The sequence below is a fragment of the Lepisosteus platostomus genome, chromosome 23 (assembly GCF_059453375.1).
Source record: "Lepisosteus platostomus isolate fLepPlt1 chromosome 23, fLepPlt1.hap1, whole genome shotgun sequence".
NCBI lineage: Eukaryota > Metazoa > Chordata > Actinopteri > Semionotiformes > Lepisosteidae > Lepisosteus > Lepisosteus platostomus.
This window is the reverse complement of record NC_142633.1, coordinates 6,444,077-6,469,846: the sequence shown is the minus strand read 5'-3', so window position 1 is coordinate 6,469,846 and position 25,770 is coordinate 6,444,077. Positions and strand designations below refer to the sequence as shown.

Sequence of the window (25,770 nt, the reverse complement as noted above, 5' to 3'; positions counted from 1 at the left end):
CTCTTTTCAACTTGATGGTATGGAACACTTACACGTACATTCACTTTGTTTTCTGTTTTCTATTCACATGACTAACACATTCGAAACATGTCAAGAGTGTTTTTTCCTGCAGCACTTGAAAAGATTGGTCTGTGCAGCTGTGGTGTCACAATGTGATCAAGGCAAGTACGTGAGAAACACAAGAAATCTATGTAGAAGTATTAAGAAAGTAACTGTTTATGACCCGAATAAAAAAGATCAGACAAAATGCAGGTATAGTGTCAAAGAGGAAATGCAATATGTAGCTCTTGGCTGTGACAGGAAAGGCACGAACTGTTTCCCTGTACATTACCATGCTAGTTATAAGAATGGACCAGGTAATAATGATGAACAATGTAATAAGACATAAGTAGAGTATTTTCTTTCCAGAAATTCAATTAAACCTTTGAAAGAGAATATGAATTTTTTGGTCATTTTCAGCTTGTTAAATGTTCTCCCCATATTCCTGTAGTTTTCCACTTCAGAGAAGCTGCCTAGGTTAAACGTGTCTCTAAATTGTTCCTGTGTGTGTCCTGCAATGGGTGTGGTAATAAATCATCTGGGATGTACAGCAGTCCTGCCTTGTGCCCTGTGCCTCTGCAATAAGGCTCCCAATTGCTGTAGTCCTTACCACAAATATGCAGCTTTCTGACAGGACAGACAGGTGACCATGGTTGAGAATGTTAGCAATTCATTGGGAATCCTTAAAGGCATTTCCTGTATATTTGATGGCAACTAAATGTTATAAGATATTCTAAGAATAATCCAGCATTTGGAAGTGCTAAAAGCAACTCAACACATAAAGACAAAGTGTAAAAAATCACTGAAATGCAATCTGAAATGCAATATTAACCGTACAAATCATTGAGAAAAGAATATCTGATCATTTTTTGTGTCGCTGTGTTTGAAATGATGCTTAAAAAGACCACATTTGAAAAATATTAATAATAAAATCTGCTCACATGCCTGTTTAATTTGTTTTCATGTACTTTGTTAAAATCTGCCTGAACTCAGTACTGCCATCTCATTAATCTACAGCCTTTATTCCTCTACTACCTCTGTCTGGTACCAGTTTCCCATGTTTAATTGCACACACGAGAACATATGACGGACATTATTATGAGTTAAATACAAGGACCATGACCAGCTATATTCTGAAGGATAATGTAATCAACTTCAACAGCAAATCAGTACAGTTCGATCCATACTACCTCAACACGTTCTAGAGAAAGGCTTTATTTTTAAGCATAAAATATTTGTATTGTGTGCAGGACTTGTAGTATCCTCTATTTATAACCGAAGAGACAGAAGACATCACTCAGGTGAAGAAGGAGATAGAATTATTTTTAAGCACCACAATTATGTGCTTCTGATTAGGAAGATTTATAGCTACAGTACCTGCACTTGGCAAACAATGCAAAATTATTTTTCTCTGTTTAGCAGAATGAATGTAATAAATTTACTTCAGATGCAGTTTGTATTGTGTGACATTTTTCTACTATATTTCTGTTCTTAAATGTGGGAGAGGAGTGGTGTACTTGGGGCTAGTTCCTACTGTAACTATTGACAGATCTAAATCCACTTCTATTTTCAAGATAATGCCTTGGTTATAGGCAGCTTTAACTGAGTCTCTTATATGTGGATTCAAAATGTCACTCTCTTCCAGGGGTCCACCGGAATACTTGTTAATTTCTCAATGTTGCACAAATTTGTGAGTCTGAACAACTGGGTTTCCAGTTTTGTGTATAAGTAGTGATTTGGGGAAAGGCTGTGGGAACCTCTCTGTGCCAGGGAGGCAAACCTGTCCCAGCTGGAGCTACGAACCTGAGAGACTCCGGTAGAAGCCCCTCTGTGCACAGGCAAGCATGGACAGCACTTCAGACAATGTGTTGATTTCTAGAGTTTCTTGGTTTATGTTTCTGCTCTGGTCTGGCTCTCTGAAATAGTTACTGAACATCGTTGTGCTGCAGCCTTTGAAGGAGAGGTGAAAGAGAGGGTGTATTGTAAGTTATCTTGTACCCCCTAGTTTGTGTGAGCTGCTTTTGATAAAATAGACCCAACCTGACTGATAAATATTAACAGCAGAACACTGTACTTTGTTCAAAAACCGCATTAGAATGACAATATTAGCTTTATGGAAATTATACAATAATCATAACCATGTGGAAAAAAAAGAATATTCAATGAACTGTGATACTAAAGTAACCAAGAGGGACAATTGCTTCTATATAATTTCAATGTGTTGAGGCACAGTTTCTCTGTAATGTGGTTAAATGTATTTTCTAAATAAAATAGAATTTAATACATTTTATTATTTCTTTTACTTATTAAAGTTCTTGTTCGTTGTTTGACGGTTGATGTACATCCATTATTATTTAAGTTTGGAAAAGAAGATCTATAGACTAAGAAGTTTATATTCTTAATAGATGAAAATTATAACCACCCCAAACAATTGTGTTTGAGAAGATAATCAAAATGAACTTTCCAGAGACAAGCACAGACACAGGCAAGATTATGTCATTTATATTATATTTTACTGGACTACGTAACCCCAAAATGTCTCTTTTTCTTCTTAAATGATTGAACTTGAAGAAGAAACAGTAAACTTGAGGGGTCTTTATTAAAGTATTCAAAATCCTTAAAGCCTTCAACTAAGTAATTCAGAAGATTTCTTCACTATTAATAGTGAAACATGAACCAGAGAGGAAAAGAGACAAATATGTGCATTTAAAACCACAACAGGAGGCGTTCTTTTACCCAAAGGGTTGTGGGAGTCTGGAACAAGCTACTCAGCTGTGTTGTTAAAGACGTCAGTCTGGCTTCTTTCAGGAAACATTTGAATTAATTTACTCTGGGCCAGTTAACTTCAAATGACAAAACATTTTAGACGATCTGAATGACCTCTTTTCATTTCACTGTAGCTTTTTATTTTCTTGTGTTCAGAGAAAACACCACATTGCACTAAAAGAATTGAGATTCAGCCTCATAAAAACTTCACCTACTGTATGACAGAAATGAAGCATATTCCTTAGATTAAAGAGTAAATGTTAATTTGACCTGGTTTATGTTTCTTAGGTCTAAGGTGGATTGAGATCATAGTCTACTAGGCGATACAGAGTAGAGTGTTATCATTGAATATCATAAATATAACAAGTACATGCATGTACAGTGCTTTGTAGAAAGAAAGACCTGAAAACTGCTGTCCATCAATGATCCCCAACCCATATGACAGATCTTGAGGAAGTTTGTGAGGAAGAAAGGGGAAATTGCACCATTCCACTGTGGAAAGTTGATTGAGACTTTTCCATCTATCTCCACAACTATAACTCTACAACAAGCTGCTGTATTGTAGCCAAACGTGTTTCCACCAAGGATTAGCTCAGGCAGGTGAATATTTATATAATCAACATATTTTGGTTTGTTTTTCTTTGCAGCTTTGGCTGATATTCGTTCTTCATCCATAAAAGTGTGCAGTATAAGCATTTATACTCATGGTGAAAGAGATCACACTCATGACACACGTCCTCACTCACCTTCCTCCTTCCTTCCTTCCAGATCACTACAGCCATTACCCAAAACCTGGTCTTCATAAAGCTCCTTGAAAGAGAAGATAACTGCAATGTGTTGATGAAGAAGTTTAACATTGGCTCATTGTCAATCTATGATATTAAGGCCCAGGTGGCAGGTGGATCTTCTAATGCCTGTGGCCAGTTCTGAAACACTGTGAAACATACTTTGCATAAACCAAACCTGGTACACCTAGATAAAGTGTGGTACTGTATGAATTGTTTTGTACTAAGGTAGGAGAGGAGTTGTAATGTACAATGTTTATAATTTTAAATGTATTTTTTAGATAACTGCAAAACTTTGAACAATATTTATTTGTAAGTATTTTTTTACTTACAGTGAATCCCAGAAAAATGAACCGTACTGTTTGTAAATCAATAAGGTCATTACTGTAATATGATAACTATTGAGTACAGAACAATATGCTTAAGTACTTTATACTAAATAATTACTAAATATGTTTTTCATTACTATATCACATCTTAACAATTTGGAGCAATGTTTAACTGACATATTTTTTTCAAAACATCATCTAACAGATTTTACTGTAATCTGTACTCACCTCAGTGACTTCACTATATCTATGACTGAATAAGAGATTCCTGGTTCTTGCACTATGAACTAAATGTTTGGTGTCTACAGACTCCTCACCTCATCTGCGATGTCCTCCTGATCGCTGTCTTCCTGGACCCCATGAGCCATCAGCTTGTGCAGAGCAGAGGGGAGGAAGACAATATCAGCTCTGTGCTGGGGCAAGGTGGGGTCTCTGACATCACACAGGAACAGAACTGTGGTCAGTGCCACCGAGTGGAACCGAACTTTGGTCACTCTCACCACAGTGGAACAGAACTGTGGTCACTCTCACCAGGTTAGTGTCACCGCAGTGGAACAGAACTGTGGTCACTCTCACCACAGTGGAACAGAACTGTGGTCAGTGTCACCGCAGTGGAACAGAACTGTGGTCACTCTCACCACAGTGGAACAGAACTGTGGTCAGTGTCACCGCAGTGGAACAGAACTGTGGTCACTCTCACCACAGTGGAACAGAACTGTGGTCAGTGTCACCGCAGTGGAACAGAACTCTGGTAAGTGTCACCGCAGTGGAACAGAACTGTGGTCACTCTCACCACAGTGGAACAGAACTGTGGTCAGTGTCACCGCAGTGGAACAGAACTCTGGTAAGTGTCACCGCAGTGGAACAGAACTGTGGTCAGTGTCACTGCAGTGGAACAGAACTGTGGTCAGTGTCACTGCAGTGGAACAGAACTGTGGTCAGTGTCACCGCAGTGGAACAGAACTGTGGTCACTCTCACCGCAGTGGAACAGAACTGTGGTCACTCTCACCACAGTGGAACAGAACAGTGGTCAGTGTCACCGCATTGGAACAGAACTGTGGTCACTCTCAACTGTGGTCACTGACCACAGTGGAACAGAACTGTGTTCAGTGTCACCGCAGTGGAACAGAACTGTGGTCACTCTCACCACAGTGGTCAGTCTTACATTGGTGGAATAGAGCTGTGGTCACTCTCACTGCAGGGTTAAACTGATGGTCAACCCAGGAAACTGATACAGCTGTACAATTTTGGTTCAGTTTTTAAATTCAAAGAACTAGTATTCAGTAGTTTGGTTATATCATAATAAATGTGAGAGACATGCGGAGTGTATTTTATGTCATTCACTTGGCTGAAGGAATTGTCAGCTGCACCAGAAGGCGTCCAGACCTCACCTTTATTACAAGAATTCAGCCAGTGGTGTAGAGGGATCAGTGGGGGAGGAAGGGGGTTATGAGAGAGATGCGCTACAGGAAGTCTTGGGTGCGAGACCTATACATGCAGGGGAGAAGAAGTGTGTGAGTTTAGGATCTACCCTTCCTCCTGACTTTCTATTAGAACTTTTTAAAAAATTGAATTAGTAATTAAAAATAAGATCAAAACTAGAATGCTGCAGAGCATATGTAAATTGTGAATGTAAATTTTCCTCACCCCACTGTCTTAATTAAACTGCGAACAGCAACTGAGAAGAAAAGATAGTGTCAGCAAATTGTTTGAATATCACTTTCAAGTGCAAATGAACAGTCATGTACATCAAACTGGAGCTAAAGTGACTAAGCACATGAACTCAAAGCCAGGACCCAGTATGTCCATGTCAGTATGAGGGCAATATTAATAAGGAATGCCTAAGGAATGGGGTGAGAGAATTCGCCTCAGTATCTGAACGGGACTCGAACTGTCCTGTGACGCTTTCCCAGAAAGAATAGTTCACCCTTTTATTATTAATCCTGTTCTCAATTTCGCACTGCAGCACAATGCACTGACACACGCAGAGCTGCACCGGGCACATCTGACTGGGGGTGACAGAGCACTGAACTCCGCTGTAACTGCCTTTCTCCACACAGACACACTCCACACCTTTTTTAGTCTGTAAACTTTATTAAAAGGAAAAGGCCAAAAGTGAGGCTGTGTGGAGAAAGCAGTCTCTCTGCAGAGCTAATAATCCACAAAGTACTGTATTTTTTCACATTTTTCCAATGAATATTTTTTCCAGAATTCAGCAATAAATATCTACTAATTTCTGCTAAACTTATGTAGGAATAATAGTGTCTATTTTTATAAACTATAGGTTAATGTAGATCATAAATGAACTGAATAATTTTGGGCAAATCATCCTATCTCTGTTGGACCTTCAGAAAACAACCACTGTAGATTTCTAGAGGGAATGAAAGCAGGGGTTAACTGATGACTGCTGTTCCTGTCTGTCTGTTCGCAGTCAGCAGAATCTCCCACTTCCAGCAGGACCACAGCCATAGGAACTTCTCACAGAGACAGCGTGTCTGTCACGAACAGTTCTTTCCGGGCCCTATGCGGACGACGCAATCCAGAATAGTGAAGACACAAGGGGAAAAATATCATGCAGGAGTCGGTCAGGAGACAGGGGGGCGTGTCCATGCAGTGCTAGTGTCCGGGGGGAGTGAATCCAGGGCGAACAATCCAAGGGTAAATCCAGAGGAGGAATCCAAGACGAGAGGTTTAGTCCAAGACCAGGGGATCCATCCGTAGTTAAAACCAGAACCGGGTCGGGACCGGCGGGGCAGGGAATCAGGACCAGGAAACTAAAACCATAACGGAGCCAGACGCAGCAGGACCCCGGGCTCTCACGACACGGAAATCAATGAGAAGCCAGGAGTGAGGTCAGCGTCTGGCTTTTAATTGGGAACGGGAATAGGGAACAGGTGCAGACAATGGGAAGGAACGAGGAAGGGCTGGAGCTCCCTTAAGAGGAGGGGTTAGCGATCGTGACAGTGTCAGACTGAAGTCTGGACTGTCAATCTCGGCCTGGAATACGTCTCTCACAAGTCCTGCCCTTCACGTTAATAAAATAATAATGTTTATATGATTTCATATTACTAGTATGATAATATCAGTTCATATTATATTATCAGTATATTTAACTCATATCCTATGATTTTAAACTAAATACATGAGCTCACAGATCTCAAGAGAGAGTGTAATAACTGCATAACTGGTGGGTACAGGAGGAAAATAACTAGGAAGTCAAATTTTATATTAAAAAGGCAAATATTAAATGAAAGAGAAGTCTAGTCACAATGAATTATACAAAACTGCAAGCTGCAGCTATGAAAATGAGGTCACACTCCTCTTGGTACCATTTTCACCGCCCATCTCCATCTGTCTGGTTTATAGAAATGGCACTGTCTGCCTGAGAAAACCATCTGCACATTGGAGGTGTCCACACCTCTGTCATATTCAGAGCAGATACTGCCTGTATTCACATCAGCACCAGATCGCCGGGTGTACTGCAGCACAGCTCAACTCAATCTGACCCCTTCCTGACTCAGAGCCTCTCTGTCTGAATCAACCCCCTCAGCCCTGCTGCTGAAGCTGACCGCAGGTATTCTGGGTGAGGCTCAGGGGTCTGCAGACTCTACACTGCGAGTTAGTAACCCAGGCCAGGGCCCTGTCCTCTGTAACCATAACCTGCAGTGGCTCTGTGGATAAGGATCTGCGCCTGTGGCTGGAAAGTTGCCTGTTCAAATCCTGCGGACGGCAGAGAAATCCTCCTCCGTTGGGCCCCAGAGCAAGGCCCTTAACCCCAACTATTCCAGGGGTGCTGTATTAATGGCTGACCCTGTGCTCTGACCCCAAGCTTCTCTCTCCCCTCCTGTGTGTCTCATGGAGAGCAAGTTGGGGTATGTGAAAATACAAATTCCTAGTGCAAGAACTTGTATATGGGTAATAAAGTTATCTTATAGGGCAGAGGGGTGGCACTGTGGCTCAGGAGCTGTGCCTGTGGCTGGAAGGTTGCTGGTTCAAATCCAGCAGCTGGCAGAGGAAACCTACTCCCTTGGGCCCCTGAGCAAGGCCCTTAACTCCAACTGCTCCAGGGGCGCTGTACAATGGCTGACCCTGTGCTCTGACCCCAAGCTTCTCTCTCGCTGTCTGTGTGTCCCATGGAGAGCAAGCTGGGGTATGTGAAAAGACAAATTCCTAATGCAAGAAATTGTACATGGCTAATAAAGTGATCTTATCTGTGTCTGTGTACCACAGGCATGTTCCTGTAGGCTGCAGGGTCATCGCTGTCATACTGCTCCTGCGTCCTAGTCTTCTTAGGACACAATGCCCTGAATTTGGAAAGAAACAGAAAGACAGAAATGGGATATAAATGTCTTTTATTTTGTAAATATTGTAAAAATATTTTTTTTCCATCTCAGAAATATTTCCAATGTCCAATCTTGTCTCTGAAAGCCCTTTCAGAGCTGCTAAAAAGCTGGTCAATGTATTTATCTTCTCTAGAGCTGATTCTAGAGAATTTCCTGAAATGAAAGTTAAACAGAGATATCAGAACCTGAAATCTTATATTGGTTACCAGTGTAAAACAATTAAAAAGATCCAATTCAAGAGTTAACCAGTGCAATAAAAGATTACAGAATCTTATCTGAGAAAAAAATGGGGTAGAATTACTTTGCATTTAAGAGAATTCATGAAATGCACACTGTTAATAAAAACAAAGAGGCTGAATACACAAGTTCATGGAAAGCTTTATGGATCCTGCTACAGATCTATTGTACCGAATGTTCACAGTAAAAATGCTTAAAGCACAGGCAGGGAAGGGCGGCAGTTAAGACAATGTGTTGATTTCTAGAGTTTCTTAGTCTATATTTCAGCTCTTGTCTGACATTCAGTAAATTCTAGGTGTTCTATGAAAAAATTGTAGCTTTGTAAATTTGTAGCTCTTCAGTCCTTGTACACAGAAGGCACCAAGTTGCCTTGACCTTTTACCAGGAATAAAAAGCTTTCTGATCTTACTTGGAGAGATGGATCATTGTGCATTTAAGTAAAGTCCATAGTCAAGCCTAGAGGTTCATTAGTCCCAGTTTCTGTAGCGTTCAATAGACTGGGAATACTAGTGAGATCCTAACCCCTACTCTAATCTGCCCCTGTATACAGTGCCTTGCTAAAGTATCCCCCCCCTCCCACTTCTTTGTGCTGCAGCCTTTGACAGAGAGGTGAAAGAGAGGGTGTATTGTAAGTTATTTTACAACAGCAGCCATATCACCCTGCAACTCACAACTGGCAACCCACTGAAGCTAAGCAGGTGTGAGCCTGGTCAGTACCTGGATGGGAGACTTCCTGGGAAAAACTAAGGTTGCTGCTGGAAGAGGTGTTAGTGGGGCCAGCAGGGGGCGCTCACCCTGTGGACCATGTGGGTCCTAATGCCCCAGTATAGATACTGTAAACAGGTGCTGTCCTTCAGATGAGACGTAAAACTGAGGTCCTGACTCTCTGTGGTCATTAAAAATCCCAGGGCGTTTCTCGAAAAGAGTAGGGGTGTAACCCTGGTGTCCTGGCCAAATTTCCCAATTGCCTTTACCAATCATGACCTCCTAATAATCCCCATCTATGAATTGGCTTCATTACTCTCATCCAGGTGGATGCTGCACAATGGTGGTGGTGGAGGGTAGACCCTATTACCTGTAAAGGGCTTTGAGTGGAGTGTCCAGAAAAGCACTATATAAGTGTAAGCAATTATTATTACTATTATTATCTTGTACCCCCTAGTGTGAGCTGCTTTTGATAAAATAGACCAAAACTGACAGATAAATATTAACAGCAGAACACTGTACTTTGTTCAAAAACCACATTATAAGGTAATATTAGCTTTATGGAAATTATACAATAATCATAACCATGTGGAAAAAAAAGAATATTCAATGAACTGTGATACTAAAGTAACCAAGAGGGACAATTGCTTCTATATAATTTCAATGTGTTGAGGCACAGTTTCTCTGTAATGTGGATAAATGTATTTTCTAAATAAATTTGAATTTAATACAATGTATTCTTTCTTTTAGTTATTAAAGCTCTTGTTCATTGTTGGATGGTTGATGTACATCTATTATTACTTACGTTTGGAAAAGAAGATCTATAGACTGTTTATATTCTTAATAGATGTAAATTATAACCACCCCGAACAATTGTGTTTGAGAAGATGATCAAAATGAACTTCTCAGTGACAAGCACAGACACAGACAAGATTATGTCATTTATATTATATTTTACTGGACTATGTTACCCCAAAATGTCTCTTTTTCATCTTAAATGATTGAACTTGAAAGAAGAAACAGTAAACCTGAGGGGTCTTTATTAAAGTATTCATAATCCTCAAAGCCTTCAATAAAGTCATTAGCAGATTTCTTCAATATTAACAGTGAAACATGAACCAGAGAGCAAAAGAGACAAATATGTGCATTTAAAACCAGAACAGGAGGCACTCCTTTACCCAAAGGGTTGTGGGAGTCTGGAACAAGCTACTCAGCCGGGTTGTTAAAGACGTCAGTCTGGCTTCTTTCAGGAAACATTTGCATTAATTTACTCTGGGCCAGTTAACTTCAAATTACAAAACATTTTAGACGACCTGAATGACCTCTTTTCATTTCACTGTAGGTTTTTATTTTCTTGTGTTCAGCGAAAACACCACATTGCACTAAAAGAATTGAGATTCAGCCTCATAAAAACTTCACCTACTGTATGACAGAAATGAAGCATATTCCTTAGATTAAAGAGTAAATGTTAATTTGACCTGGTTTATGTTTCTTAGGTCTAAGGTGGATTGAGATCATAGTCTACTAGGCGATACAGAGTAGAGTGTTACAATATTCAATGATAAATATAACAAGTACATGCATGTACAGTGCTTTGTAGAAAGAAAGACCTGAAAATTGCTGTCCATCAATGATCCCCAACCCATATGACAGATCTTGAGGAAGTTTGTGAGGAAGAAAGGGGAAATTGCACCATTCCACTGTGTAAAGTTGATTGAGACTTTTCCATCTATCTCCACAACAAGCTGCTGTATTGTAGCCAAACATGCTTCCACCAAGGATTAGCTCAGGGGGGTGAATATTTATATAATCAACATATTTTGGTTTGTTTTTCTTTGCAGCTTTGGCTGATATTCTTTCTGTGAATGAAAAAAGTGTGCAGTATAAATAAGCATTTAACGGGGAATTTCTTAGACTGGTTATTATTTCTCAGTTATAAAATCATTTCTTGCAAAATTTTACAAATTCATAATTAAGCACCAAATCGTGAACGTTGTGAAATTACTGTATGGTTTCAATGTTACCACGGGTAAGAGCAAAAGTTGCAAGAATTGTCATGTAAAACCAGCCCCTCCTGCTCACTAGTCACTGTAATGACTTGTGTAATGTGATGGGCCAACGAATAAGTACATGTTATGCAGCAGATATTTTACTGCAGAATTTTTCATGTGATCTATGTCCATAGTATTTGTCGGCAAAACTGTCTCAAAGTCGAGAGCAATATTTTTATTGGGTTGAAAGTGATGTTTACAGTGTCAAAGGCCCGCTTCATGTCACCGGATGTTTTGTTGCCTCTATCTATATCTCAGAATATGCTGCTCATTCCAGGAAATGTTGTCTTTTTTTGGTGTAAGTCACCCCTTCTCTCCCTCACATCGGTCTTATGCATTCCCACTCTACTCTACCTCCACCTTTGCAGATACTGCTTGTTAACTCCTTACTCTGAAGGGGGGGCGTAGCCTGCTTGTCCTATAGCCAGGTTAGCCCAAATTGACTTACTCAATAAATATTTTCAATACATTTAATTCTTCGGTGTTATCACTCGTGAAGTGTGTTTAGTGTTCATATACTGTACACTATTTGTAATTGTACATAATTGTGCATCAGTGTGGGGGGCAGAAATACTTTAGCAAGACATTGTATACAGGGACAGATTAGAGTAGGTGTTACGATCTCACTAGTATTCCCAGTCTATTGAATGCTACAGAAACCGGGACTAATGAACCTCTAGGTTTGACTATGGACTTTAGTTAAATGCACAAAGATCCATCCCTCCATGTAAGATCAGAAAGCTTTTTATTCCTGGTAAAATGTCAAGGAAACCTGGTGCCTTCAGTGTACAAGGAGTTATAAATTTACAAAGCTACAATTTTTTCATAGAACACCTAGAATTGACTGAATGTCATGCGATGTCAGAAAAGACCATGTGTTTCTCCAATCAATATCTGATCCAGCAACCAGGACCGTGACAGGCCAATGAGGCATTAAAAATTCAGAGTACTGTATGTAAATGGATTCTGATTAACAGTATAAAAGATGGAGCAGCATGCAGAGCTTTCACCCAGCTCTTCCTGACTAACGGTAAGTTAAACTTCATTTCACACTTTCAATCTACCTGTCCTGCAACATTCCAAAACATTTCCATTCTTTTAGCATGCTGTATGGGAGATTTGTTCATTTTATGTTTTTTAAAAACACTGTTTTGACCAGTCTAAGTTAAATGATTTCTATGTTAATCAGAATCCATGATATAGTACCTTTCTCAGATCAAGCTGTATTTAATTGCCAAATCCTCAATATTTTGGCACCATTAATTGATTTTTTATTATGATGAAATAGTTATTAAATGTATAAGTGAACAAACTGTTATAAATAAGGGATTTCAGGAAAACAGTGAGTGGGAAATAAAATAAACAGATATACATCAGCAATTGGTACAATTTCAGGAACATTCATTCCTTATTTCTCTGGCACAGTTCTGGTGCAAAGGAACAAACTAGAACAAAGAAATATTTATTAACAATAACACATCACAAAACTAAACAACACATCACATTATACAACATACTGTACAACACAAAAGTTACACTATTTACAAAAGAAGGTGTCTCTGAAGTCTACGTTCAACAAACCCAGAAACCTGGAATGCCAACTTGAAATGTTATATAATACCTCATCAAGACAGATAAACTCCGTTGCTGTATAGCTTGAAAGGCCAAAAGCAAATGGGAACCTGCCTCCTTATTCTAAAGATGCTGGTTTCTACAGTATCTCTCTCTTTTCCTTCCACTCATTCCCTGTCTTGTCCTTTCTCTCCTGTGTCTTCTAATGCCATCTTTCTGTGTGTTGAATGTTCATTCTTTATTATGATTACCAAGTAATTTCTCACAAGATTTCCCTTTCTCTCAGCCTACCTACAGCTCAGTAAACACCTCAGCTTCTGCTTAAAGTTCATTTTAATTCTTGAATTGTAACAGTATCAATATGATCTGATTACAAGAAAAACACAATTTGAGCAAAATTTAGGACCACAACAAAAACTGGTTCAGTCCCTTTCATGTCCTTTTTCAGGAGCATCTTCATCCTAGAGACACCAGTAATCTCTCCAGCTTCGTGCAGCCAGGTAATTTACATTTTATACTATATTAATTATAACAGACTTATAGCTGAATATGTACAGTATCTGAAGCATAAATGGAGTTCATAATGAAGGTTCTGGAGGAAGATAATTCTCAGTTCTAACCAGTTACAAGTGATCACATCACTGTAAATATGAGACAAACTCTCCTCCCCTGCGATCGCTGCTCAACTGCCATTGCCCCTGGGCTCAACTTGCTCAACAGATACCCTGTTGGTATTCTTTAAATCTGAATGTGATTAAATACCTCGGCCTTGTTCAGACATTTGCAGAATATGGTTACCAAAATTGACCATCTCTGCCATCTCCGGTAATGTAATTAATGTCATGAGTGTTGCACAGTTTTTTATTTGCAGAAGATTAAGTCTCTTCTTGATCGTTCTACTCACTCAATCTGGAATAGCCAGCTATGTTTCGGCTTATACTGTAGCTACAAACCCCACACCTGCACACTGGGAAGAGTTAGGAAGTGAAGACAGGCAGGTCTGAGTCACTCGTCTTTTAACATATCACAGGGTACAGAGCCCCACACTGGAGGTGCAGTGCAGATTGGGGATGAGGGTCACTTGTCACCAACAGCACCACAAGCCTGTAAGTGCACAGGAGGCCATGTTCATCCTGCTTTTCAGGGTTTAGTTTTTCACCTACTAGTTTCTTTTCACCTCCCAGAGGCTTGTGGACTAGGCTAATTGGAACCTTCATATTCTCCCAAGTGTCTGCTGGGCTGCAAGGTGTTGTCCTGTCTTGTGTCCTACCCTTCTGGGATAGGATCAAGTTAAAGTTAATTGTCATTATACTGGTACTCTGGGCCCAAATGCTCTGATACCATTTTCCAGGTGGTAGAGGGTCAAACAGTCTGTAGCTGGGGTGTGTGGGGTCTTTAATGATGCTTAGTTTTCCTCAAGCACCATCTGTAATAAATATCCTTAATGGATGGGAGAGCAACCCCAGTGATGGACTGGGCAGTTTTCAACACCCAGTGTAGGGCTTTGCGGTCAGCAATGCTGCAGTTGCCATACCACACTGTGATGCAGCCTGTCAGTGTGCTTTCTGTAGTGCATCTGAAAAAGTTAGATCTGGGGAGATATCTTAGCCTTCTTCAACCGTCTTAGGAAGTACAGCTGTTGCGCTTTCTTGATCAGACAAGTGGCGCTGAGAGACCATGTGAGGTCCGCGGTGACATGGATGCCAAGGAATTTGAAGTTACTTACTCTAACCACTTATGTCCCATTGATATGAATAGGAGCATGACTGTTTGAAGTTTTCTGGAATCAACGATCAGCCCCTTAGTTCTGCTGACGTTGAGGGAGTAGAGCAATGGACTAAGCACACAATCCTGGGGGACCCCAGTGTTCAGAGTTAGTGTGCTGGAGGTGTGGTTTCCAAGCCTGACAGCCTGGGGTCTGCCTGTCAGGAAGTCCAGAATCCAGTTGCAGAGGGTGATGTCGAGACCCAGTGCACTGAGTTCCTTGACTAGTTTTTCTGGAATGATGGTGTTAAAAGCTGAGCTGAAGTCAATGAATAGTAGTCTTGCGTATGTGTTCTTTTTATCCAGATGGGATACGGCAGTGTGTATGGCAATGGAGATTAGTATGGGTCCAGTGTGTCTGGAATGGTGTCCTTAATGTGCCCCGTGACCAGCCTCTTGAAGAACTTCATGATGACAGGAGTTAGTGCCACCAGGCGGTAGTCATTAAGGGATGTCACAATTGTTTTTTTTCGGTATTGGGATGATGGTGGATGTCTTCAACGAGGTGGGGACTACAGCTTGCACCAGGGACATGTTGAAAATGTCTGTGAATACACCTGCCAGTTGATTGGCGCTGGTTCTGAGGACGCAACTGGGTATGCGACTGGGAAAAGTTCTTATTCTTTTGTGAGTGTAACATCTTCAGCACATGTCCTGTGGCTAGTGACTGACGGTGCATATTCCTGTATGTCACTGTGTGGCTGCCTCTTTAAATACATCCCAGGCAGTGCATTCAAAACAGTCCTGCAGGACTGATTCAGCTCCTTCAGGCCACACTTTCACTGTTCTGACCACTAGTTTCACTCGCCTGTGCAGCTGTCTGTATGCTGGGAGGAGAAACTGAGTGATGTGGTCTGTGTTTCCAAAGTGGGGGAGAGGTATGGTCTTGTAAGCATTCTGAATCTTGGTGTAAATGTGGTCCAGAGTGTTTTCTCCTCTCGTATGGAAAGAGACATGCTGATGGTATGTTGGGAGAACGGAGTTGAGATTTGTATGATTAAAGACACCCGCGACGATAAAGGTTGCATTGGGACGTGCAGATTCCTGTTTGCTTATTGCAGTGTGCAGTACCTCTAGCGCTTCTTTGCCATTAGCATCAGGGGGGATGTAGACGGCGGTGATAATAACAGTTGTAAATTCCCTTGGCAGATAGAAGAGGCGGCATTTTGATCTTTAGAAATTCCAGAGTGGGTGAGCAGTATTTCATGATGGTAGATATATTGTTGCACCACGCGTTGTTAATAAAAATGCATACTCCCTGGACTCTGTGGTTCTGTCCATGTGGAAGGCAGGGAACCCATCTAGGTGTATAGCCGAGTCCATAAAACTGTCTGTTACCCATGTTTCAGTGAAAATAAGAGCACAACATTCTTTAATTTTTTGTGTGGAGAGTCTCAGTCTGAGTTCCTTGAGTTTGTTGTTGAGGGAACGGACATTGGCGAGTAAAATGGTTGGTAAAGGATGTTTGTTACGTTCGGTCTTTAGTCTACCTTGTAGCCCAGCCCGCTAACGGTGTTTCCGTTCGCATCGCTTGCGATGCTTCCTGGCTTAGTTACCTTGTTGAGGTGATACCATGGTTTCCAGGCCCTGTCGGGGAAGTCTGTGCGAGCTGATGCAGTCCAGATCTTTCAGATTAAGTGATAGTCCTGCAGATTTTGCTCCGATGTCTAAAAGTGTTTGTAGATTGTACATTATGTACCTGAACACTGGGGAGAGAGAAACTGAGAACTAAGAACAGTAACAATAAAACAAGAACAAAAAAAAAAAACAATAAAAGATCTGTTTGAGAGAACAACGGGAGCTCCACAACACAAGCAGAACTCGAAGTACCAAGAAGGCATCAGAGATTAAATACATTTTCAGGTGGGCGTGGCTGATTCACTATGCTCCCACCTACACTATCACTTTCTGTCTTCATTGGTTGATAGGTTACACAGTGCAATAAAATGATCACCATTTGACCATCCCATGTACCCTCCCAGCTTAAATCCCATAATACTCTTTTCTAGTATTCTTCAGCTTCATCACTGGAACCTAAGGTCATATAAGGAAGGTCTGCATAGCAACCTCTCCTTGAACCTGTGGGAGTAGGATATGCCCCGGGGTTCCCTCCAAACCCGAAAACCGGTTCTTACCAAATCAGGATGCTGAAGCATCACATTGCCAGCAGCCATATAACCCTGCAACTCACAGCTGGCAGCCCACTGGAGCTCTGCAGGTGTGAGCCTGGTCGTACTTGGATGGGAGACTCCTGGGAAAAGCTAAGGTTGCTGCTAGAAGAGGTGTTAGTGGGGCCAGTAGGGGGCACTCACCCTGCGGTCTATGTGGGTCCTAATGCCCCAGTATAGTGATGGGGACACTGTACTGTAAAAAGGTGTCGTCCTTCAGATGAGACGACAAACCGAGGTCCTGACTCTTTATGTTCATTAAAAATCCCAGGGCGTTTCTTGAAAAGAGTAGGGGTGTAACCCCGGTCCTGGCCGAATTTCCCATTGGCCTTTCACAATCATGGCCTCCTAATAATCCCCATCTATGAATTGGCTTCATCACTCTGTTCTCCTCCCCACTGATAGCTGATGTGTGGGGGGCGTTCTGGTGCACTATGGCCACTGTCGCATCATCCAGGTGGGGCTGCACACTGGTGGTGGTGGAGGGGAGTCTCCATTACCTGTAAAGCACTTTGAGTGGAGTGCCTGGATGGGTAACTGCTTTTTTAATTAAAAAAAAAAAACAATTATGTGTACCTGCTTAACTAACAGTAGACATTGTATGACTTTAAAAAACAGTTTAGACAAAACTACTTTTTATGCATGAAAAACAGGTGATTTTTCTTCCTTGTGGTCAGTTTAGAAACTTTGTGTAACCTGTAAGTGTTTTACTTTTTAATTAAACGTTTAAAATATTTGAATTTCATAAACGTAACATACGTTTCATTGAGAAAAATTCAGCATCAGCAATGTTTGCCTGTTCCTTCAATTTATGTGCATCCAACACAGTTCAACACTAGCAACTACACAAAATCTAAGATACAATCCTCATTTCAGGATCATTGTATACATTCAACAGTGGATATTCAGTGAGTCACTTAACTTCATCATCTTCCTTTGCAGTCTGTAACATCCTCTGTCCATTTGTCAAAAGCATGCCTAACCCTGTGTTCGTATTATAAGTGTATTCCTCAACTTTCCCCAAATTATCTTTTTCCTACCTACAGGTACATCTCTAGTCTTAACATGCTCCATAAGAACCTGTGCATTTTCTTCTACTACAGTACATGTTCCAATGGTGCCAAACAATCTTTGTCTGATCTTATCCTACCTGCCATTACTTGTGGTCCGCAGATAACACTTAACACTTTAAGTCATTCAGTTATTCAAGATTAAACCTTTACCACTACTTAAAAAAATTGAAAACCCCATTATAATTTTCATCCCCATCCCAACTCCTCACTTTTTCCACTTCAACTATACAATTACTACAGGATGTTTCAGGTCCACATTCCAGCTTCTCAGTTGTTAATTTTTTCTTTCTCACTGTTCAAAGTTCCTCTTACTTTCTTAACTCTACAGCTAGTAGATCTTTTGTCCATACATCCTCCCTTCTTTTTCAAACTCACTACTCTTCTCTTTCAGCATCTGCAGCCTGGCATCTGTAACTATAGGAACAAGTAATAGGTTTATTCCATGCTGAAAAAAAGAAGAAAGAACACAACGTTTCGGCCGTGGAGCCTTCTTCAGGTGTGAGAGAGACAGGGCAGTAGGCAAAGGTAAAGTAGCGGGAGAACAAAGGTTGAGAGGGAGGAGAAGTGAGAGGCGGGAGCAGGGGACAGAAAGAGAGGCCAATCAAGAGGTGTGAAGTCAGAATGGGTGCAGAGAGGTGTGAAATGAAACTTCCAATGAATGGAGAAAGTTTAAAAGAACAGTAATCTGTCGTTAAGGGAAGGGAGAATGTGTGATCCTAGCTGCAGAATAATTTTAGTTTCGGTGGTCTTTCTGATGTACGAGTTCGGAAAACCGTCTTTGAGAACGCAGACGGAGAGATTAGAGTGGTCGTGGCCGTCAGAGGTGAAATGAGAAACAATGGGCTTGGAGAGATCTTTAATCTTCACAGCCCTGACGTGTTCTCTGAAGCGGTCTCCGAGTCTCCTTCCTGTTTCCCCAATGTAGATGGCTGGGCATTTACTGCAAGAGATACAGTAAATAAAGATTGACACACCTCCCCTTATTTCCTTTCTCTTCTCTGTCACTGACCAGCCTTGGCCTATTAAGCCCCACTGGCCAGTAATCAATTATTATATTATCATATCCTTTCCCATTTCACTTTCCCTCCATCCTAGAGCACTAGCTCAGTCGGGTCTCTTCAAGTGTTGCACCACTCTCCAGTCTCTTGTGCCCGGGTTGTGACTAATTACACATACCAAGTTAATACTGTGTTATTAGTAAAAAGAATGTGAAAAATGATTTACAAGATATTATCTAGATACAGTATAAAGATAGATAGATTTATATAGATATAAAATTATCTACAAATCTACAAGAGTAAAACATACACTATTTACAACTTACAAGATGAGGGATAAATAACAGAAAATCAATACAAGCTACATGTACATTTCATGCTGGTCTTTACAACAGATGATTTACCTTATGTTATAGAAGCTTCAGCAATATGACATAATAATCACGCAGGGACATACTGTATTGTTGACTCAGTCGCATTGCTGAGCTCCCCTATAAAAATTGCCGTCTGAGAGGAATTCTTGTTGGAGGGAGCAGTGACTTTCAGCCATGACAACGCTAAAGCCAGCGTCTGTCTTTGTTTTCTCCGTGCTCCTACAGTTCCTCCAGCACAGTGTCTCGGTATCATCTAATCAGCTTGTGAGAGTGTTTGTTTTGCTGAACAATGATAAAGATTTTAAAAATTCGTACTCAAAGATCTTTCAAGAAGTTGCAGATGGTTCCACACCAATCCTGATGCGCTACAACGATAACAGCTGGAAATATGTCAAATATAACAGAGGCAAAATACAAAAAATTAAAGATGGCAGTGAGATAAAACGTCTTCAGAATCTGATAACTATTCCTGGGAGGAAGATAGTCTATATCACAGGGCAGTTAAAAGAAAACAACACACAATACCTCTTTGAGAAAGATATCACCCCAGAACATTTAGCCAATATAATTGGTAGACTTTTTCCCCCCCCAATTAATTCTGATCAAATTATTGTCACAACAGTATTTAATGAAAACTTGCTACAAACTTATATGGGCCATGAATTTATTCAATTCTTTGAAGAAGAGGTCAAACAGCTGGGAGTGCAGATGGGGATCGGATTGACAGAAGTCAACCTTTACCTTGGCTTAAACCAAAGAGATAAAAAAGAATTAGAAAAACCAGATTTTAGGGTTTTCCCTGATGTTACTGTCCAATTTGAATCAGTTATGACATTTCTGTCTCCCAAATATAACAGATGGATATGGCCAACCAGTCCAGAAAATGAATTTCAACAAAATTAGAGAAGCTGAGCATGTGAAAGTTTTCATTTGTTCTGAAACTAGTTCTAACAGTAATGGATTCAGAGTTGGTGGAAATAGCAAGGATAATCTCGCTAAGAAGCTGATTGATATTTTTAAAGGAAGGGAACATCCATATCAGCGGGTGGAACTGAATTTCCCACAGATTTATATAAACGATACTGAAGGGACAGCATACATCCGAGCAGTAATTGAAAAGATGAGAAATGCAAACATTTTTGCCTATGGTAAAGAACCACGTATTACCCTACACCCGATTGTGAATATTGATGACCTTTTCAAGAGTGATTTGTTGATTAAATTTTTCTTACAGAGATTAGAAAGCACCACAAACATTCCAGCAATTTATACAGAAGGACAATGGAGTTTTTTTAATTACAGAATTGATAAGGGTATTAATTGGGATCGTGAACCCATTCCAAGAGATTCTGTCCAAAGTATCATTTCAAGTGCTGAAGAGTTGAACATAGAGATCAATGGTCATAGTTGCTTTTTAAATGGAGAATTTCTTTTACCCGAGTTAAATGCATCTGCTCTATCAATAATAATAAGGGAGTTATTTTCTAATTTACCTAGCAATAAAAGAATAGAGGTTGGGTTTTATGTCTGCAATGCTGGAACCACAAAAGGGCAGGAATATGTAAATACATTTTTAAACATTTCTATGGCAAACAATTTTGTTATTGATGAAGTTATAGCTTTCAATGGAACAATGCAACAAGGTTATATATTTGAAGCACCCTTTGCTGTTGACGCCCCCTTAAGAATTCCCAAAAAAATAAGTAATTACAAGATTCAAATTCCTTCTGTCAAAAAATATACATAATTTATATAACAAATATGCCATAAAATACATAGGTACTTCTGATGTTGCTTTAAAAGACAGACTGACTATAAGAACAACCAGAGATAATAATGGATATATACATTTTCCAATACTCCCAGCTGAGGAACACAGGATTTATATGATAAAGAAAACTCTAATAAAACCATAGCCCCTCAGAAAATTGAGATTTTTGCAATCATTTCATTACTTCTTTAAAAGCATGACAAATGTACTTCTATTAACCTGAAAATGAATTCAACAAATCCAATGTTTTAATAACCCACAGCAAAAGCAAAGATGAAAACAACAAGATAATACTTTTCTATCCTAGCTAGTTCTAAATTGGAAAACATGAAGGAGAACACAAAATACTGCAATGTCATTTCAGAAACTCAGTCGATATGCACCTCCATCATCCACTTGTCCTTAAGCAAACCAAGTCAAATCAGAGATGAGGAGCGAAACAACCATGTGAAGATAAATCCAAACAGCTCCTCTAGCCTTTTCTGCAACAACACATCATTTTGTCCACTCCTATTACAACAGGCACTTTGCCAACAAGTCATTATTGCCAGTAAACATCCCCAGACGAGATCCCAGCTTTACATTAATTAATGCTCTACTCTACTAGTTGCCATTGCTGGGATTCCTCATGTGTTAAGACTGGAAAAGAAAATGGAGCATTTCTCGATGAACACAAAGACAAACTCTGTCTGTCAAGTGTCATATTGTCGAGTTTAGTTATCACCTGATAACTAATTAGAAAATAGAAAATAACTCCCTTATTATTAATGATAGAGCAGACCACCTGAACAAAGCTACAGAACTATTTCTAATACAGACAGTTACAGAAAGACTAAATACAGATTCATTTATCTAGATTAGTTCCTAAAGATCCACAGTTCAGCAGGGTTTATGGGTACTGTCATTATTAAATCATCTATTTCTAAATACTCAAATCGATAAGATGAAAAACAAATTTCAATATTTCATTATTATTCTAAGGTGAAGTTAAAATTTTTAGGTTGTCTCTTAGCATATCAACCTCTGACAACAGATAAAGTAAATAAAGACCAATGAGAAAGAATTGAACTTTATTCTATCAAATTCTCCTTGCAGATGGAGAGTACATACACTGAATGTCAGTCACTGAAACAGGACAAGAATAAAACTGATAACATTTCCCCTAAGTGAAAAGTAAATCTTCTGTGTTTTTCCATCATTGTTCTTTTGAGTGATCTCTTCACAATTATGTTAAAATTAACCCTCTTTCTGTCTAAACAATATCTTACTTTTTTGTTTAGGTTCGTGTCTTCTTGTTTAGGAAAGAACGGTTATTAATTATTTAAAAAAATGTGATGATTTGTTTCAGATTAGGGAATCTAGGGGTTACCTATACTTGCTTAAACAATGTAAAGTTGTTTTCCTCTATTTAACAGCATGAATTTAATAAATTTGCTTCTGATGCAGTCTGTATTGTGCGGCATTTTCTACTTTATTTCTAGTCTTAGATGTGGAAAGATGGTGTTATTTGGAGTCCTGTGTTCCTAACCATTGTAAAGTATAAAAATACCCAAGAATATTCTAAAAGGTATTTCCTCATGTACTCTCAAGATGTTGTACTTCAAATCTTATTCACGTCACAAAAAAAGATCAGAGGAAAAACCACTGGTTGAACTATGCTTTAGCGATTTAGACTTCTGATGTTGACAGTTACAGTGACTGAATAAAGATTCTTTTAACTACAGCTCTGTTCCTGAAGAGCCACAGTTAAGCAAGGTTTATGAGTACTGTCACTACTCACTCATGGATTTCTAAAAATGCTAATTTGTTAAGTTATTGAAAGAAATCATATGGAGAAGAAAGGTAACTTTTTTTAAAAAAAAAAGCAGGCTACCCTTAACACAACACATTAATTGGTTAACTGATGGGTGAGTATAATTCAGATGTGTTCCCCAGCTTTAGAAACATTTTCAGAAATCTGACAATTAATCTGCTTTGAGCACTCCTATTCACACTCTCAAAACCAGGTTTCAACACACAATATGGCCTGTATGTGCTGTATTTGGTGGGTTAAAAACCCCACAGCTCATAAACTTCTATATCATGTTCACAGGATGATCATATGTTTGCCATTTGGCTCAGAAAATGGTCTGAGGGTTGAGGGAATTATTAATTCAGGTATAAGTCTTTCATATCTTAAAACGCTTTTGTGTTGAAACTTTCCACTCCAGTAGTTGTGAAAGCATGTAGTTCCACTTTTGTATGTACAGTATATGCTGAACTGTCATGTCTGTTGTAATCACAAGGCATAACTGCCATGTTCATGGCAGTGTTACAAAAACAATGAGGAACTTGCTTAACTGCTTCTTCATGTGCACAGCCAATGTCTACTCCCTTTTATGGACAAGTTTTACAGACTTAACTGTATAAAAAAAAAAACACTTTTTAATACTTCTTTGAGTCTGGCCTGCCAGATCTAGGCTCCCTTATGCATACAGTATGTAATAAAGAAGACTTCTGCTACACAGACACCCAAATTGCTGTCATTTGTTTGACACAACAGGGTGAAAGAAGGCCATTTGTCCTCTTGGTCTGATTAAGGATTCCCAAGACAAAGAAACATGGAAAGCTTTTTTGGAAAAAAAGCCATCTCTGTGGCAGAATGAAAATCCAGTCTTTCATTGATGCAAGCAGCAAATCCAAGCTTGAAGAAATATGCAGGAGAGGAGGCAAGAGATACAGAGCCAGTCACTGTATAAGCACTAGTGATTTGTCTTTTTGAAGTAGAAAGTATGAAAGACAATGGGAGATGTCTGGATATGGGTGTAAGTGTTGACAAAAGCACGTCAGTCTAGCTTGGGACAAAACTGGGAACAAGTGCATGCCTGTACATTATAAGGCAAATTCTAATGACAGGACTTCAGATAAAATCAGTAGTTTCTGTAGTTAAAGTTTGGAAAAAAACAAGGTTAAATGTCTTTGTATTTTTAACCGCAGGGAAAATATTTAAACTGAAAACAGAATCACAGGAAGAGCAGGTTGTTACTTTCCTTCATTACTGATTGATCATATCATTGAAGATTTCACCTTTTACATTACCCGGTTGTTAGGAAACCCTGGTGGGAAGATACAAGGATCCTGTGCAGACGCAGGCACGGGTAATAGATGAGGCAAGCGAACAATCCAAAACGAGAGGCAAGGTCGTCGTCAAAAGGTGAAAGGCAAATCGTAATCCAGGAAGAACTCCGGTAGCAAACAGTCCGAGGCAAGAGGCAAAGTCGAAAAGGCAGAAGGGGAATCCAAAATCCAGAATAAACAAGGTCCAGGGGGGGAAAAACCGCCAGGTAGAGCTCTCAAGGAGTAGACTCAATACCAAGCAGCAGGGAGCAGGTGAAGATGTTATAAATAGCAGTGCACACCGCACGGTGAGTGTGCGCAGGTGGTTTAACTCGTGCGGCGGCGTTTGTTAATAATCACCCGCTGCTGGTGCCGATTAGCTCGCTTAAGAGTTGGTCCTGACTGCCTGGTGGTCGTGACACCGGTGTAGCAGTACTAAAAAAAATGCATTGAAAAATAATTATTTCTTTGAAAAAACAAAACAGTCACATATACTGTACATTGATAATAAGGATTGATAATAAGGATTTGTGACATGTCCTGATGACTATGCCCAATGACAATGCAATATGTTTTCAGTACTTAATGCTTTATTGATCATATATAAATGCAGTGTTTAGAAAATCACTATATAACTGTAAGGATTATTATTAGTAGTATTAGTAGTAGTACTGAATAATAATAACATGTATTTAATTATAAAAATTGAGGCTTGGTATAAAGCTCATATGTTATTTTCAAAGGGGTTAGTAAGAAAGGCAGACCCCTTTAGACAGGTTAGCTTTTATGCAATTTTGAGCTTTTTTCAGCTCAGAATTTCTTGACCATTTAGTTGTTGGTGTTCTATTGCTCTGCTTGTAGGACAGATGCAGCCACTCAGCATGCCCGGCAAAAATCCTTGCTGTAATAAACTGGCTGCGTTGTACTGCAGTGTGATTTGGCTGTGTGATTCATTGGCCAAAGATGATCTATGACTGGCACTTGTAGTGCATTAGATGTTAGTGAAATGATTGCTTAATTTAATCTATACATTTCCAACTCCTCTTGACTCCCCTCTTCTCCTGATTTCTTTCTTTTCCTTGTCTTTAATGTGATCTTATATTGTGTGTTACTGTACTCCTCATTGACAATCCATTAGCTCTGGCTTAACAATGATAATAATTCCTTTCACTTACTGTATATAGTGCTTTTCTGGACATTCCACTCAAAGTGCTTTACAGGTAATGGAGATTCCCCTCCACCACAAATGTGCAGTGCTGCTGGCACACTGCTGGTTAGAAATGTCTTTCCTGCTTAGGGTGCATTTTTAGAATACTATTTTAAAAACCATTTATTTTCTGGCATCCGGGGTACAGAGAGAGAGATTTAACTGAAGGTTGTATCGCATTCATTTAGAAGACAGCTTATCTCGCATTGTGGCCTCTGTAGACATGAAGAGTTTTGTATTTAGTAGAAGTCCGGGGGTTTTTCTACGTCATTGGGATATTAAGCCTTGGATACATCTTGTATGCACATACTATACATATAGTAACTTGTGTGTTGTATGTTTATTGTATATAGCGTAGTTTGTGTCTTGTCATTGTTAATAAATATTTGTTGAATGTGTGTGCCTGGATTATTAATCTTTTCAACAAGAGAACAAAGAATTCATGTGCCTCTAATAATACCAACCACTCAGGTATGTTCTGGAGAAATCAC

The 25,770-nt window shown here is 39.7% G+C and overlaps 3 long non-coding RNA genes across 4 annotated transcripts in view; all 3 read right to left on the bottom strand.

Moving 5' to 3' along the window:
- LOC148641932 (uncharacterized) overlaps positions 1–24,421 on the bottom strand; it is a 50,553-nt gene extending 26,132 nt beyond the window's left edge. The window contains exon 1 of one of the 2 annotated variants that reach the window (XR_015929659.1): positions 24,043–24,421. This is a non-coding gene — a long non-coding RNA (uncharacterized LOC148641932). The remainder of the gene's footprint in view (positions 1–24,042) is intronic. The other variant, XR_015929658.1, reaches the window with a different exon arrangement.
- LOC148641934 (uncharacterized) lies at positions 682–4,421 on the bottom strand. The gene is made up of 3 exons (XR_015929622.1): positions 4,237–4,421; positions 3,552–3,615; positions 682–1,989 (listed from the first exon to the last, which is right to left on the bottom strand). It is a non-coding gene; the product is annotated as an uncharacterized LOC148641934 (long non-coding RNA).
- Positions 7,121–19,348, bottom strand: LOC148641933 (uncharacterized). Its single transcript, XR_015929660.1, has 3 exons — positions 19,236–19,348; positions 16,149–16,298; positions 7,121–8,224 (listed from the first exon to the last, which is right to left on the bottom strand). It is a non-coding gene; the product is annotated as an uncharacterized LOC148641933 (long non-coding RNA).
- Positions 24,422–25,770: the final 1,349 nt, after the last annotated feature.